The following is a 17,391-nucleotide window of genomic DNA, read 5'->3' as shown; positions in this document are numbered from 1 at the left end:
ATGCCTACATAGAAGAAGCAATTTGTAAAGACAACTGCTACAATTGATTTAACAGGTTGGTTGTGTTAGCATCAATCGATCCGACTAGCCCGTCGGCATGGGGACCTGGCTTCAGCTTGGTTAAATCAAACTTGGACCTAATAGCATCAGGCAACATTTTCTGAAGAACCCCAGATTGAGAATATATAAGTTCTAACTATTGGGCTCTAAAAATAGCTTGTTCTTTGGTGAACACACTGGAGAATGATACATCCCTAGAAATCTCGGGTTGTAAAGATTTAAGAAACCATTCAAGAAGGAATTCTTATGGAATATTAGCTTTAATGAGCCTCCTCCTTCTCCTCCATTCCTGCATATGATCTGAAATGTGGGTTGCTTGGTCCTGGTGAAAATTATCTAATAGCTCAGTTCCAGCATCATAACGGATAGGAAACTAAAAATGGTTCAAAAATATCATATCCAAATCACCAAAAGAAGTGAAGGATCCCCCTATGAGTTCAATGTACCACTTAGCCACATTTACATTTAGGGTACGTTGGAATAATCTCAACCTAATTGAATCATCTATCAGGGAGTTTGACGAACACCATAAGTGGAAAGTGGTTATATGGTCACCCAGATCTTCACCAGTATTCCCTTCGAATTTGGGTATATCTGACAGAAGTTTGGTTGGAACCAGAGGCCAGGTCGGGTTATATATGATCAGATCATTAGTCAATTTAGATAGATCTGGAAAGTTTAACATTGTCAGGAAAGGTAATTGTGGAGGACCCTGAGGATTCCACCCTGTCTAGGTGGAATTCCCAACGTTCTGAAAAGAATACCCTGGATTTGTGAAGGCACCAAGTTGCCTGAAGTAATTCGTAGAAACACCTGAACCATAAGGAGATCCTTGTGGCCTAAAAAAAACTAGAGTTTGACCAACTCCTACCGAAAAATTTCCATATCTAGTGAAATTTCCCCCTAGAGAGGTGTTGAATGGAGCAGAGAGCCCTTGATAAGGGTTCCATGCATGAGCATAGGGAGAAAAACTCTGGAATGAACTGACGGAAGAATACGACATATTCCCATGTTGGCCAAAAGAGAATTGATTCTCAACTCCAAGTCCAGTAACAGAAGGGTTTGTTCATCCTTGAAAAGGATTATAACTTTGACCCATGGAGGGAAAAGGTATCGATCCTAAAGATGGGTTAGAATGTGGTATATGACCACTCCCAAAAGGGAAACCCTGAAAAGAAGCTGACCCACTTGCCATGGAAGTCATAGATGTGGAGGTAGTTGATGGAAAACTTAATGGAACCGAAGGAATTGCGTTGGTCGGCATTCCAAAGGGGATAAAACCAGTGCCAGAGGCAAAATCTTGGGTGCCCCCACTTGAAGATGGAATGGAGGTAGAGCCAAATATTGCAGTGCTAGGAGTAATGGAAGGTATGGAAATCATTCCTCCTCCTTGTACTGATACAGGAGTTTGCATACTAGTAGCACTCATGGTGGAAGCCATGCTCCCAGCAGTGGTCATCAAAGGAAAAGATCGAAATAGACTTGGGCTCGAAGGCCTGTTGGTTGGAGTCCTAACATATAATAAAATGTCTGGATGATCAAGAGGAAGAGGAGAATTAGGAGTCAAAAGAGACTCAGGAATCTCTTCAACCTCAATAATGTCTTCCGACTAGAAGAGGACTCTAGAAAGGACTGGAGTGTTCCTCTCCAACTCTCTACTTATACCAGGTCTATTTTGTGAATCAATAACTTCAATCGGAGGATAAATCTCTATTGCATCTGCTACTACTAATTGAAAATCACTAGCAGAATTTCTCTTATGCCTTCGTGGAGAAGGCTCAACACTCATAGGTGAAAGCCCATGAAGCCTCCTAGACTGATGAACTAGTCGATCAACCACTTTTAATTAAGGGCTCAATCATTTTTTTTTTATAAGGCTAGGCCAACTAGGAGCAAATAGCACTCTCTAAAAAGTCCTTAAAGATACAGACAATCAAACTACTTCCAATTATTTCTTGTCTAGGTGATGAGGACTGGACACCAAAATACAAGAAAGTGAAAATCAAAGACCTTCTGAAAATAGTCTGGGATAATGATGATTGAGGCTTACTAGCAAAGGTAACAAAAACAATTACACTGACGTCCAGACAAAATCCTTTGCCAGTGCAAGCACCCAAGCTTCACAAGGGTACCCTCTAGAAGTACTGATGAATGTGATGCAACGTCTGCCTCAGGTGCCACGATATTCCCCTTTGCATCCACCTATGTGATCCCTAGGAATGGAAACTATGGGCACTAGTTCATATCAAAATTTGGGCAAAATAGTCTCGAGGCGAGATCCAACAACTAGGAGAGGGGATATCTCTCTTCCTTGTATTCACTCTCCCTCGTGCTTGACTCCCAGTCATGGAGCTTTCCCAATCTTTCTAACGACACTTGATTTCGCTCATTATTTAACTTCTATTTTTGATAGTTTGAGTGGCCTTTGAGAGTTAACCCTCCACTCACCTATTCCAAGGCCATGAATAACTTAAACTTGTTGGTGTTGTTAATGACAAATTAAATGATGATTTTAGAGGGTTGTTCTTTAAGTCAAATGTATAATGAGAGTGAAACTTATAATGTTTTCGACGCAAAATAAATCAATAGAAACTTAACTATATGCATGCAATTATTTTTCTTTCGATGAAAAGGGATTTCTACTTGGTTCTACGAAAAACTTATGTAAGCAAAATACTCTTTTCTTTTCTTTTTTCAGAAACACTCCACACACACTCAAAATCTAAAAAGACTAAGAATTCTTATGATGCAAACTAACCTAATGAAAATTTAAATGATGATGCAAGATCCTATGAATACTCATACAATAAGAAAATGTGCTTCTTTATAAGATCAATAAGTCAACTTGACAATAAAGAGGGCAAAAAATTTAATAACAAATTTCCCTCAAAAACAAGCAAAACAAATTGAAAAGGATCACAATTGCTCCAAAAACAAAACAAAAGAAACCAAAAAACCAAAATTTTGGAAAGAAAAAGAAAGGCAAAAGCTATGTTGTTGTCCTTTTCTTTTAAAAACCCAAAGAAATTTTCGATGTCACAAAAATATTACTAAATTTAAAAGATCAAGAAACAAGCACCAAGAGTCCTTAAACTTTGCAAGTTATACAACTCATCAATAAAATGAAACTTGAAACAAGAAAAGACTACAAACTTGCACAAACTAATCTGAATAGTATAAAAGGCTTCAGAAAACCAACAAAATGTCAAGAAAGACTCTCAAGATTGCCAAAGAGACACTAAAAAATCATGAAAAACAAAATAGGTCAACCAAAAGGGAAAGCAAAGCAAAGCAATTTGAAGTTTGGGTTATAAACGAAACTAAAACCAATTTCTTATTCTTGAAAAGCCAAAACAACCAAGAACTTCTGACAGAAGCCTTTAACCAAAGACACAAACCAAAACCTTTCTCAAAAAGAAATCTTAGGCCAACTAGGTTTTTCACTGAGAAGGGGATTTGAAATTGAAAACTTGCACAAGAACAAAGTTCTATAGATAGTGGATGACCAAAAAATAGCAGAAGTCACTAGGCAATAGACCTAACTGGGAAAAATATTTTGAAAAAACAATTCAAAATTATGTATACGCAACTGTGTAAAGACACAAAGGCATGCACACACGTTTCAAACACAGGAAACTTGCGTATACGCGAGTCTATTTGAGGAAACTAGTGTGTATACATGACTGTATCCCAAGAAAAACATGTATAAAAAGATCAATCAAGAAAAACAAGAAATCAAGGCCTGATCCAAAAGATCAGACTTGATGCCTGGGAAGCTAATAAGTCAATGACACTGTAAAAACAAGAAATCAAGAAAACAAACCCTGATCAAGAACAAACAACCCAAACTAGGAAAAACAAGAATGTTTTCCCCAGCGGAGTTGCCAATTCTGTTGCAGGTGGAAACACCCTAGGGTCTTGGGTTGAAAACCCCAACAGAGTGGAGGGCATACAACAGAAATAAATGTGCAGACAAATAATCTAAATTCTTAAACTACTGAAGTGGGAAGAGGTGGTATTACCCAGAGGTCCTACGTTCGGGGTCGATCCCGTAGGGTCCAAACCCTCTGCTCCTTCTGATGCCTTTAGAACTTGTAACTTATCCAAGAAAATCATATACAATAACAGTAACAGAAAGCATGTTCATGATATATGTGTTAGATCATATAAGAAAATGAGAAATTGAGCATTAATATAAGATTTATAAGCAAATCACAACATGGATCAATGCATAAACATGATAAATATTAGGAACATAACAACATTTATTTATTGATGTAAGCTAAATGAAAGGTGGAAAACTACAACCTGAGTCTTCCTCTAGCTCCAAGCGGAACCATCCTCTGGATCTGTCTTGTCCCGGCCTCAGCAATCTTCCTCCATCGATACACACAAGGATGTCATAAGAGGGATGAAGGACATCTCAAAAGAGGAAACAAAGGTTTCCTATAACTTGGGAGTGCAGGAGGCACATGGATTTCTTCAGACTCGATCAAGGATCAATCAACTATAATATCAATATCTCATCTCTTCTCCCCTTAGGCCTTCCCATGGAGGTTTATTTATACTTCTCCAAATTAGTTTTTTTTTTTATTATTTATTTACTATTTTATTTATTTATTTTTTTTTTTTTTTCTAGTTGGTGAACAGTTGGACCACGGCCTATAGACCCGTAAACTCTGCCCGAATTTGAGATTATTTATTTTTAAGTGTAATAACACATATATGCGGGTTGGGTATATACTGACCCACGTGTACATGCTTTTAACATAGGGAAAAGTAGTGTATGGGAAGTAAAACATTGTTTTTTAGAATTTGGACCATGTCTAGAAAGGAAGGGTTACCCTAGGCCATAATCAGAGCATCAAATCTACCAAGAGTGGTAATGGTGCTAACACTTGTTCTTCATCTTCACCCTCCAAAGGGTCTAGGTGATTTTTGGGACCTTCCAAGTCAACTTCTTTGTCTAGATCCAAGATTACTTTGTGTCTTTTATGATGTTTCCTCCTCTAATCCTTCTTCACAAGTGCTCTCCTATAGCCTCTCCTTGATGGAATCTCTTCATAATTACCATGTCATGTTGTAATGATGATACCTACAGATGGATGACACTCATGCCAAGCCAACATCATTCCAGAAGGCATCGGTTCTACCTCTTCTTGTTCACGGAAGATGTTGGTTGAGATGAGGCAACATACAAGGGATTTGAGAGCAGGAGGCTAGGGATTTCACAATTGAGGAATTTAAGAACTTAGGGAGGCCTCACTACTAAATAGAAATTGGAAATGCATAGTAAATGTGTTCTTGTGTAGTGAGGGGGTTAAAGAGGCAAGGTACTAAGCTTGCCCAAAAAGGAGGAGACAAGGATTGTGCAATTGGGTATCACAAGGACTGAGGAAGGCCTCTGATCCAGGTGGATGTTGGTGGCCACCAACCTATCCCACTTGGACCCCCACAACTGTCTCTTCCAGTTTTTCTGTTTCCATAATTGTAGCACAATTTACTATTTTTAGCAGTTTTTCAGGTTCTAAACTTCCAGAGTCGTTTTGAGGCCCTAAACGATGTTTTTTGGGAAATCTGGGAGAAACATGGATCCATGGATTGATGTTTCTCTACCTAAATTTGTAGTGCTTGGATAGATATTTCTAATGAGCTATTGTACACATCAAATGAAGATCGGGTGCCAAAGTTACGACCCCGGGAAGTTGATGTACCAACTTACCCAAAACACGGCCCACAATTTAGCATTTCATATTTTAGGGTTAGGTTTTGGGATGTTAAGGGTTTTCCATTGTTTCTCAACAATAAATAGGCCTTCGAGCCTCATTGTAACACAATTCAGAGGCATGTAGCCACCACATGTCTTCTCAGAGATAAGCTACCATCACCCTAGCTGGTTTATTTCCATTTCTATTTGTAAGCATATTTCAGTATTTTACAGTAATGAAATGAAGTATTATTTCCACTGCATATATGTATTTATGGTTATCTCTGTAATTTGTTGCGTTCCTATTTAAATCTGGATCAGTGACAAGGATTGTGCAGTTGGGCATCACAAGGACTGAGGAAGGCCTCACTGTTGATTGGAACTATACAATCTGCAGTAGGGAGAAATCTAGGGAAAATTATTATGTAGTAAAGGATATCAGTCAACAAAAGTAGCAATCATAAATCTATAATGTGCAATGATTGTCGACAGGCTCAGTGAATTGTGTATTTGAGGAGCTCAATGAATTAGTATTGACTCCTTGATCACTGGAACTATGAAATGTATGGTAGGGGGCTCTCCTAATGAAGGGAAATAAGCAATTGGGAAAGTTAGAGAGATAAGGAAGCAGGGTTTCTCACTTGAACTGTGCAATGTGTAGTGACTCAGGAGAAGGCTTAGGAAACTATGAAGTTGGGAAAGTTAGTGACATAAAGAGACCTACCTATTGACTGTGCAATGCAAAACATAGAGCATGAGGGAACAAGAATTCCACGGTCAATAAGGCCAAACAACTGAATTGATGGCTTAAGTTCCAAGGTTTGTCAGTGTGTGAATGGAGGGATACTATCTTTTAGGACTACACAGTGTTCAATTTCAAGAGATAGAGGGGATTCATAGTGGCCTGTGAATGTGAAATCCATAGCTAGATGAGGGAGATAGGTTGACTAAAGATAAAGAAAGTTGTAAAGGCAGTTAAGGCTTTGAAATGTCTAAGTGTGGGATCAGTGAGGTAAGAGAGAATAAGACATGCAATCAAGTTATGAAATGGTGATCCCACACTCAGATAACATCAACACATTCCATATAACTCAAAATTCACATGCATGCATTGAAACAATAAAAAGTTGATAGTTATTTGTAAGTGTGACAGTTGAAATGTCACTTTGTAACACTTGGAATACAAGTAACAACAAGAGTGTCGACTGCAACCAAACATTGTGCTAAGTTGTGGGGAAGTGTCTAGTACATATTCTTATAAAATATAGGATCAAATAATGTAGAATAATGCACTATGGTGGCCTCTAGTGGTGCACTAAAATGTGACACATGTAAGAGTGAAAATCATGAAAAGTGACAACTGCGAAAATAATTAAACATGAAGACACTTGCAAAAGCTAAAGAAAATGAAAGTGACACATGTTGCAGAAAAGATAACACAAAAGTGCCACTTGTGAAAGTGAAATAAAACAAAAATGATAGTCACAAGAGTGAAATCAACACTAATTAAAACCAAAGTGCACAAAAGAAACATTTGAGAAAACTCATTGAGGTGATGATACAATTTCAACTAACAATGAGGGACACACTGAATATTGTGCACTAATTGTCCACAATGACTATGTAGTCTCTGTCTTCAAGAGTTGCGTAATCACTGAACTCAAATACTATGTAAGAATTACCTCTTTTTATTGCATAGTCATCATCCACAGAGAACTATGCAATCACTGTATTCAACATCTGTGCAATCACTGCCAGTAAGGAATGCACAGGGCTTGACTTTCCAAGATGTTCATTCACTGATATGATTTCTTGAAAGAGGTGCGCTTGTGAATGCATTAAAGGATAAGAATGTGCAAGAAAGCAAATTCAACAACTATAATCTCAAAGGAAATCTTAATTACTTAGAAAATCCTCAATCAACCATGAAGGAATGATAAATCATAGGATCATATATAGGTTCCAAAATTCAAGTGTAGGAAAAATTTGGGAGGGTGTTTGTCGGAGCGAAAACAATTTCTTTTTATTTTCACTTCTTCCATTCTTTCACTATGATTTCTTAGGGACATCAACTATCTACACTCCTTTAATTTTTGTAAACCTTGAAGGCTCAGGGGCGTTGGATATCATGGTTTCATCAGTTTGTTTAAGCCATTTTTCCTCCACTTCATCAAAATTAGAATAGGGGAGATTAAATATATTTTGTATTACTTCTTAACATACATTAGACATAACCATATTTATTAGAATTGGATCTTCTGCAGAGATTGAAGGAAACACTTCAAGTTCAACTACTCCCTCCTAACCATTGCTTTTATAATCATGGGGTGCATTTGAGGGTTGTGAGGTGTGATTTTGAAAATAATGACACCATCTGCATCTTGAGAGTTCTCTTCAATTTTATCCAAAAACTATTTTTCTTTGCCTCAATTAACCCTAAGAGGAGTTACTTCTAATTATAACTTGTCCACCCCTTCAATTGTTATATTATTTCTTTTTCTTGCTGTAACAAGCCTTCTTATTATGCATAACTTCCTTTTGCATGGGGGCATCTCCACTTTCTACTAGGGGTTCCTCTTCTTATGGGGTTAAAATTTCCCTAACACTCCTAGAGGGTTTCTTCTTCTTCGAAATAAACATTCCTTTGAACTCTATAGAGACTTTATCTTCTACTTCTATTTCCTACTTCTTACAAGAGGACTAACCTTCTATGTCCTTTTTCTTCGGTAATTATCCTATTTTCTACGTTTCTATAGAATCCGAAGGTTTTTTCCCAAAAAACCTCCTCAAAAAATGAAAGTGGCTTCAAGTTCGATTTTTCTCCTTTAACTCCTCTCCCACTAGAATTTTAATTAACCTGCGATGAAAAAACCTAGTTCTGCCATGCTTTGGGTGAGCTTGCACAATTTTCGCCATACAAATTAAGTTTTTTAAGAGATAAAAAGGGAGATTCATCTTTCAAAATTCCTGAAAGCATGAGAGAAACTGCAGATGATATCTAAATGTGACATTGTACCTTCCCTCACAAGTGATATATTTATATATTAGGTAAATAGCTTCATACCATTATTCTCTAATCCAAGAAAAAGGGACCCCTTTGCTCCAATTGGGATTCCATCATGCTGGCACCACAAATTGACTGCAATAATACTCATCAACCAAATTCTTGGACCAACATTCCCCACCTTGAGGAAGATTGATTCTCTAACAAATTGATTATTCTTAGATGAGAAGGTATAATTGCTTGAATTGAGCTACATTCTTGTGATTTTTTTCTGCAAAATCTACCCTTGAAATTTTTCACATAAAGGAATCCACCCTGCCTCCTCAAAACATTTCCTTCCCTATAGAAAATTGTTAATAAACTCAACCCCACTTGGTTCATGTTATGGCACTTAGCAAGAGAACTCATTATTGCTTGCATCTACTCTATCCATGACGAGTACCTACCCAAATTTTAGAAGCATGCTTCATGGACATGGATTTTGTTCACACTCTTTGACACATTCCCCCCTAAAAACTATTGAAATTAAAAATAATTATAGTGTCATGCAATAGTCCCTAAATAATAGAGGGAATTCTACCAATAATTTTATTATTACTTGAAAATAGTTTGATATTAAAGAACGTCCATGTAATTTAAGAATCTCACTGTTGTAGTTGCTGCAACCCCCCTACAAAAATTTTCCTATAACTTAATTTTGGAGCCTCCTTTTGATCTGAATTTTCGTTTTGAGTTTTTTAAGTCATCCTTCATCATTTTTCTCTAAGTGTCAAATCATTTTCTAGTCATCTCAAGTGTCATACTTCTCGATCTCAAGTGCCTAGCTTGTTGCCCCAAATTTCGCACTTCAAGTTGACAGTTACTCCTTGTCACCCACAACTGTACAATCCCTGATGGAAATGATTGAGTGTGTCCTCATATTAGGGATTGTGTAATCCCTTGTGGTAGTTAACTGCACAACTCCTTGTGAGAGGCAACTGTGGTACCTCTTATAGTAGTTGACTGTGCAGTCCCTTATGTAGTGAAAATTTTAGGGGTTAATATTTACAAGTGGACTGATTTTCTATTTTTTTTTCTAAAAAATGATTAGCCAATTTCAGGTTTTTCTAAAAATTATTTGCCCAAATTTTAAATGATGAAAACAATTTCCCCTAAAAGTCACCAAAATTTTATAGAGACTATATAAAATCTTAATAAGTATTTTTATAAAAATATTAGCAAACATTTTACATATTATATATTAGGGACAAGTAAGATTCGCCGGGATTTTTAAATGTTAAGATAAATTTCCATTCTTAAAACTTTCCTTGTCCTTGTGTTGGTCAACGGTGGAGTTCTTAGAGATATTCAACTACACATTCTCTGAGGATAGACACTATGCACTCCCTATGAATAGTTATTGCAAAATATTTGTCAATAGAGAGGTCATACTTTCCAAAGTTGACACTATCACAAGTGGCAGTTAACTAACTCAAGCTCCTACATTTTTGACATATGTACGAAAATCATAACCGTATATCTATGAGTACTGAATTATATAAGAAGTATCTTAGAGCTCATTCTTGCACTCTTATTTGGATCTCTTCAGATTCCTTGAGCACAAGGAGTCTTTGGTTGCATGTGCACCACTATTTCAGGTAAGTTTCGTAGCTCTCACTTTTATACGCTTTTACTTTCCCTTTTGTCATTTTTGATTTTTTAAGTTTAATTATACCTTGATTTTCGAATTACAAGTGGTTCTTTTTCTATATTTGTCTTTTTCATGTGCCATTTGTCTCTTTCATCCTTCTTTTCTAGTGCCATTTCATATTCCAACTCCTTTTGCATTCCAGTGGTCATTGCAGAAGAATCTATTTATGCATGTAATCTTCTTACAATCCTCATTGCTTTCTATTAATCAATACATAGTTGAATTCAAATAAGACATGCATCCCTATCCAACTGTGAATTTATCCCTTTCACGCAACATATCTCAATCCTTTCTCTCTGTTGATCCAACATGTGCACCTCCCAAGATTTCCCCCCTTAAACTGCACATTGTGTAATTCCAGTCAATAGTGGTGTCTCCTTTTCTCACTATGAGTGCACACTACACAATCCCTGGCCTGAACTAGGCATTGTGCACTACCAACCAATAATCTATCATCCTTTGTCCATTGCTAATGCAAAATATGCAATCAACGAGCCCTCTCCCTCTTAGAATTTGTGCATTGCGCAATCACAAGACCCAACCCTTCAAATTTTCTTCTTGTTGATAAAGCATGCATAGTCTCTCCTCTAAGTCCTTGAATAGTGCACACTTCTAGTGACCATTCAAGTCACTCTTTCCTCTATATTTCCTATTTTTCTCAAGCCTTACACAATCCTCCCTCTTAGTGATTGTTGCTTGTTTTTATAGCTTAATATATTAAGATATTATCTATGGAACTAACTTTGTGTTTCCATGAGTGCATTTCCACTTCCAGATGCTTCCAATTAGGATATTATTAGTCATGATGCCTCTAGTTACAAGACAAGCACCAAGTAAGGAGGCCACTAAAAGTAGTGTTGAAGTTGTTGGGGAAAGTTCTAAATCAAGAGAACCTATCTTGGAAGATACCAGGTGTTTTGTGGATAAGTCTATGAATATATCATGGTTGACCATAAAGGATGCTTTCAATAAGAAGGAGTTCACATGGGATCTTGAAGATAGATAAATATACATTAATTTTAATAGATCTAGGTTCCACAAAGTGGCTTGCAGTTATACAGTACTACCATGTACAAAATCAATCATATGGATGTTGTACAGTATAGAATATAGGAACATGGTTCTAAGTAGTCTGAGCGAGAAATATATTGCAACATATCATCTGCATGATCTTCATTCATACTATAAACTACTAAACCTACAAGTATATCTAAAATCCCATTATTATGTAGCTTGGGCTCATTTGAATACAAAGGATGTCAAGAGATCATGGTGGTAGGGACCAACCAAGTTTTTCTAGAATCCAGAGGGGATCTATCGGAATAAATAATTAAAGAAAGTATACCATTACCTCATAAAAATGTTCTATGGAGTGTATGGACGAGAAATTAGTAAGTTTTGTTCAGGATGAAGAATATGCATTCTTTAACTGGTGGTTACAAAAGCGAGGATATTCGGTGTATAGTGGGAGTGGACTCGACAATAGTTCTCTCTCAATATCTATTGTAATCTACTTTCTAAATTCAATTACAAGGGAGTTTATAATAAATTCGATAAGCACTTATTTTTTTTCTCTACCATATGATATTTGAAGAAGAGACACCCTACATGATCAATCAAGCTAAAGAAGCAGTTATTGAAATTGCATATTCGTTCACTTCTTCCCATGGAAGCTATATTAGAATTAGTGGTTCCCAAATTCATCACACCTTTTATAAAAGTATGTGACTAATAAGGTGGTTATGTAGGATATTACATATCGACTTTGCTTATGGTTGTTGTAACTATTGCAAAAGAAGAAGAAGTCACCATGGCCTCTCATTCCTTTGTAGATGGTGTCTTTTGAGTTGAAGAGTCTGAAGGAAACATAAGTAGAAGTTGTAGAACTTAGTTGCCTCAAGTTTATTGAAATGAGTTTTCATCAATATAAACCCGGTAGATCATGCAAACAACATTGTGCTAAGATACATTTAACCTAGGCATATTTTCCTCTCACTATGGAAAAAGTGGAAAATATTAAGGGTCGATACAATGCTTCTAGAGCAAATAGACTAGGTGATGAGGTAGGCCCCTCTAACACAACTCAAGAAGGGGACCAACAGGAAGTACTTACTTCAGTTAGTATAGATGTGCCAAAGAGGAATAGTATGCATGATCCTGAAGAAGAGATGAGAAGAAAATTCAAATTTGATCCTAAGACAAAGGGTGCAATTGAAGCGAAGAGGAAAAAAATGAATTAGAAGAAGCATGGAGGAAGTGATAGGAAGAAGAGCAGAGGAAGGAAACATGGTAGAAACAGGAAGAGGAATGCAAGGAGGACAAATAAAGGAAACAAAAATAAGAACAACTAAGGAAGAAGAGAGAAAGCATGTGTTGAACCTCAAAATTACCTTCCCCTTGACATTTGTTCTCACATTTTTCTCTTAAATTCTCAAAAGACTACGGATCCAATCAATGATAAATGCTAGATTTTGTCTTAGGAAAGCATTAAAATGATCACCATATTATATTTTCATGTTCTTGCTATTTTAATATATTTTTGCAAATTAGCTACGAAATGCAGCCTATTCTACAGCTAACTATGGGTTCCGTACCTACTCTCATGGTTTGACAAGTTATAGGTGTCAAATGAAGAACTGGGCCGCATGGGAATCTCCAGAATCATATCTACTTGGATTCTATCCTACTCACTTGATCTAGATCGACAGAAAAGCATGCCTAAAGTCTTGGTCAAAGATGGAGTCAAATACGTTATCTAGTAGTAGTAGGACTCTTGATACTTCGTAGTTGATCATGAGTCTAACGGTTCTGTTGAAGAGTTAATGCGGAGTAAGCCACTTGTAGCTGATCAGGAGTTGAGGAGTTAATGCATATCAGGCCACCTGTAGTTGTTCAAAAGTCTAACAGTCTCATTACAATTCGAACTAAGCCATTTGTAGCATGTCTTTCTATAAACAATCATGATAGATTCGGATTAAGCCACCTGTAACAAGATTTTCTCTTAAACAGTTATGTTTTTTTTCTATAAATATCGGTTAAATGAGACTGAGAAGCAGTTAGAAGCTAAGGAAGGATTACAAGATTTTTGTTAAAAACTTTGTTCAGACTTCGTTTTGTTGATAATACAAACTCTGTTTTGTCAATGGTGGTTTAAAAGTGCATCTTTAATTAGCTGTTATCTAGCCACATCAGTTGCAGAGGGCCCCTGCACTGAAGGAGGTTTTTACTTGTTGTTTTCATTTTAATTTCTATTACTCTGTTTTTTTTGCAAGTTCATTTTCTTTAGTTTTGTTTCATTTCAGTTTGTAACCAAAGTGTGAGGATAAAAATCACAGATGTGCAAGTATTATTCTTTTGAGATATTGTATGAGAAATGATTGAATGAAAAATGGAATACACATTTTCTTAGCTTCTCATTGTTTTTAATACTCATTTTAGCATAGAACTGTCAATTAACTGTATTAATAGACATTCTCACAACCATTTCAAAATGATGACAATTCTAACTTAATTGGTTGAATATATAGTTCATGCAGTGATTGAGCTTACTCAGCATATTGTTAGTATTACAAAATGTCATCTTTTCTTTTCTGTTTTCACGTCATTACTTAGAACAATGTAAAATTTGAAACGGGAACTATAAAATCAAAACGGGAACTCTGGCCCAAAAACCCCAAAAAAACCACAAAAACAGTGCTCAAAACGAAAAGTGTCTATACTGGAACGATGTTTTTTTTTTTAGGTGTCAATTTTGCGGCTGTTTTAAAAATGGCAGTGACTACGAAATTTTCTACGAAATTTTCCTGCAAAATATAGCTTCAGAACAAAAGTGTTGATACTGGAATAATGATTTATTTTTTTAGGGTCAATTTTCATACTTTTTAAACAATGCTAATAAAACCAATTTTTTGTCTCAAACAAAGTTAAATTTTAAGGAAAAACACATTAATGTTTCTGGTAGAATATCATTTTTCTTTCCTAAGTATAAATTTAACATGTTTTCAACCACAAAACTAAAAAAACATGACATTATGAACAAATTATATCACTGAATGAATTCAAAAGTCTTTATTTGTACACTGATTAAAACAGACATTATATCTCTAATTTGATATTGCATTGTAGATATTTAAACAATAAAATTTATCATACTTAAGACATAATCCAACAACATAAAAATGCTTCATAACTTCTCATTTAACAAAATATGGAAAACATTAATTTTATTTGAAGATACGATGCATACATCAGTTATATAAACTGTCTTAAACAATTATTCAAAATCACTCATATTTTCTTGCACACCATCAGAATTCACATCTTCAGATGAGTAACTGGATGCTGACGAAGATGTTCCATATTCTTCTCTCTCATCAACTAGTGCCCCATCTGAGCCCACATGCATGCCCAATATTCCAGGTTTCAAAAGTCTTCTAGATCTACGACTGGTTTCAGCAGAGTCCCATGTCAACATTGTTCCTTCTGGTAACAACCTTTTCAGAATCTCTGTCGTCTTGAAGCGAAGAGTTCCTCTCTTTGTTAAATTGAAGTCATAAACAAGTATGTCAACATCCTTCAATTGTAATATGTCTGTGCGGCGGAGATTTATATTTGTACCCTTTCTTTTTCTTTTTCCACCATTTTTTTTGTCAACTACCATCTCTGGCTTATACACACCATTGAATGGGTGTGTATTTGTGGCATACCAATGTACTTCAACACCTGTAACATCCTCATTTTCTGTAAAGACCTTTATAACTTTAGCAACCCAAAATGGATAGCCATTGGGATCTCCATCTGCTAGCACTGCAATCATGCAACCCTCCTTAATATCCTGTACTGAACCCCTATAAAGGTCTTCCATGGCTTCACGTTGTGCACGAGATCTTCTGGAACCTATATACATCTCTCTTTCCTCTGCCTGTGAAGAATTAATAATACCTTGAGATTGTTGCTGTTCAACAATGTTTACTTCCTCATGTTCATTCGACACATTTTGTGGCCAAATAAATGGATTTTTCAAAGGTATATCTTCATTTATTGTTGTCGAAATGAGATCACTTTGATTATTGAAAAACGACTCCCACCAAACTGAATCAGCAATGTCAAAGTACTCATATGTATATCTAATACATTTTTTAATTTCTTCCAGGCAATCAGAATAATTTATAGCCCTGTTCTGTCTACGTGCATTCTGAACTTCACCAACTGATTGTAATAACAATATTTTTGATGCAAATATTGGACGGTCTGGAATGAACTTCAAAAATTGCAATCCTGATGACGGTGCCCACTCTGTAGTAGTTGAATACTTCTTGCCCCATATTAGTGTTTTCCCATCAATTTTTTTGATACGAAATTGATGTTGGAAGCTAATGTCATTAAGTTGTTCAATGCATTTCCCCTCACCATATGATCCCAGAATAAACCTTCGCATGTCAACAGTTTCTTCCAACACTTCAAAAGCAGGCTCTGGCATGTATGATTTCTTAATACATTCAATTAGTGATGGCAAGCTCCCAACTTCCTTCCTCCTCAATGTGGCTGAAAAACGACTGAACATCTGATCAATATGGTCATGAGTGTGCCCAACAAGAAGGAAACCAACCTTTACCTTTTGAAAAATTCTCAATTCAACAAGCATGTTCAGATACCCAAAAAAAACCTGATTTTTGTTTTCACGGCAAGTGTTGTCCAATTGTAGATACAAAACTTCAGGAAGATTACCAGACCAATGAGAAATCACATCATGAATTATGGTTATGGTCAGATTTGCATCATTATGAATATTTGGAGCTGTGAAGTACACCCTTGGCAACATTTTCCCATTGAAGACCATACAACCGACCAAGTGAAACTGAATAAAATTTTCCTCTTGTATATTTTTGGGTGTGCAAACAAAATGTGGTAAAAGCGTTTTCTTCTGGTCCATACCATCAATTATCAAACCCAAATATTTATTTGGATTATCATAACACTTCTTTCGATGCTTGTACAACTTCTTCCTTTCATTTGTTTGTTGTTTGCGATGCTCCTGAAGTTCTTTGACAATTAAATCTACACAACATAAAAGAAATTCATTAAGAAATATGTTTTCATAGTTGATGACTACACAATTTTAAAAGTAAAAGTTATGAACACTTACCTCTTTCTGAGCCTTCACATTTGTCCCTTTTTGATTTAAGAGAAGCACATGTACTGCAAATCCCCATCCTTGTCTTCTTAGGAATACGAACATTATTGAATTCTTTCTTCCATATCTTCACAAAATATTGATATGTAATAAAGTGGCCCTGTCCCTCAGCACTTTCTGCATATTCTTTGTATAAGTTGTAGATTTCTCGTCTTGAAAAATTATCTCGAATATGTATTGTCTCTCTATTTGGCATACACTCTCCATGCTTTGAAAAGAAATCTTTCATCCATGACATTGCAGTATTTGATAATGGCCCAAACTGTCTTTTATAACGTACTTCTGAATAAAATGTGGGATCCTTTTCCAAATTTTCTTGAATTCTCGAGAGACGAAAATTCCCAATTGAATGAAACATTTTGAAAGCTTTTCTCCACAATAAAAAATTCCTAATATGATAATCATAACCTGACAATGTAGATTGCATGCAGCCAACTAAATATGAGTTTTGCATGCTTTTATTCATTGACAAATATCTCTTCCTGCTTTCTAATGCAAATGTGAAATCCATACGTTTCAAGCAATTTTTTTGGCAACATTCACTTGAAATGAGAGCGCTGATAGAACTTCTTCTCGTCAGATATTCTGCTCTACCCCTTGTATAACTAGAATAGCTTGCATTGATACGAAAAGGTCTGCTCCTACTCCTCGATACAATATTTCTTGGCAACATCTCCATCATTGGATCATCATTTTTATAAGGATTTTCATCATCATTAAGAGGAATGTTATCCACA

At 36.0% G+C, this 17,391-nt stretch overlaps 1 pseudogene; it reads right to left on the bottom strand.

Moving 5' to 3' along the window:
* Window positions 1-1,669: 1,669 nt before the first annotated feature.
* Window positions 1,670-17,391, bottom strand: part of LOC149182394 (ribonucleoside-diphosphate reductase small chain-like) — a 33,881-nt pseudogene continuing 18,159 nt past the window's right edge.

This window comes from Pinus tabuliformis, chromosome 3_2, assembly GCF_031772625.1.
Source record: "Pinus tabuliformis cultivar Carrire ecotype Pingquan chromosome 3_2, CPIR1, whole genome shotgun sequence".
In the NCBI taxonomy this organism is placed as follows: Eukaryota; Viridiplantae; Streptophyta; class Pinopsida; order Pinales; family Pinaceae; genus Pinus; species Pinus tabuliformis.
The sequence above is the reverse complement of the archived record's forward strand: the minus strand, read 5'-3'. Positions and strand labels throughout refer to the sequence as shown.